This window comes from Plectropomus leopardus, chromosome 14, assembly GCF_026936395.1.
Source record: "Plectropomus leopardus strain MGB_pleo_1.0 chromosome 14, ASM2693639v1, whole genome shotgun sequence".
Classification (NCBI taxonomy): Eukaryota; Metazoa; Chordata; class Actinopteri; order Perciformes; family Serranidae; genus Plectropomus; species Plectropomus leopardus.
The window spans coordinates 4,416,728-4,417,072 of record NC_142189.1 but is presented as its reverse complement, the minus strand read 5'-3'; positions in this window follow the sequence as shown (position 1 = coordinate 4,417,072).

The window sequence follows — 345 nt, the reverse complement described above, 5'->3', positions numbered from 1 at the left end:
ACACTCAACCCAGCCATACGTGCAGTCACAAAAGGCGGGTTTCCATTAACCCTCAAATTGCACAAATTGAAATCATCCGGAAGTTTTGAATCCACTGCTAATGTTTTGAGCATCCATCGGCGTGCTTCTTGAAATGTTATTGTGAGAGAAGTCACATAACATCGCTCAATGGAAACGCAAATGTCATCTCGCAATTGTGTTTAATCGACATTTTGAAAATTTCAGTTACGTTTTGCGCAAATCTGTAATTGACACCCACATAAAGTTAAACATGTAGATTAAGCATTTTGAGATGGTCATGTCAGTAATTTTCAGGCAGAAATTACAAAAAAAAACAAAACAATA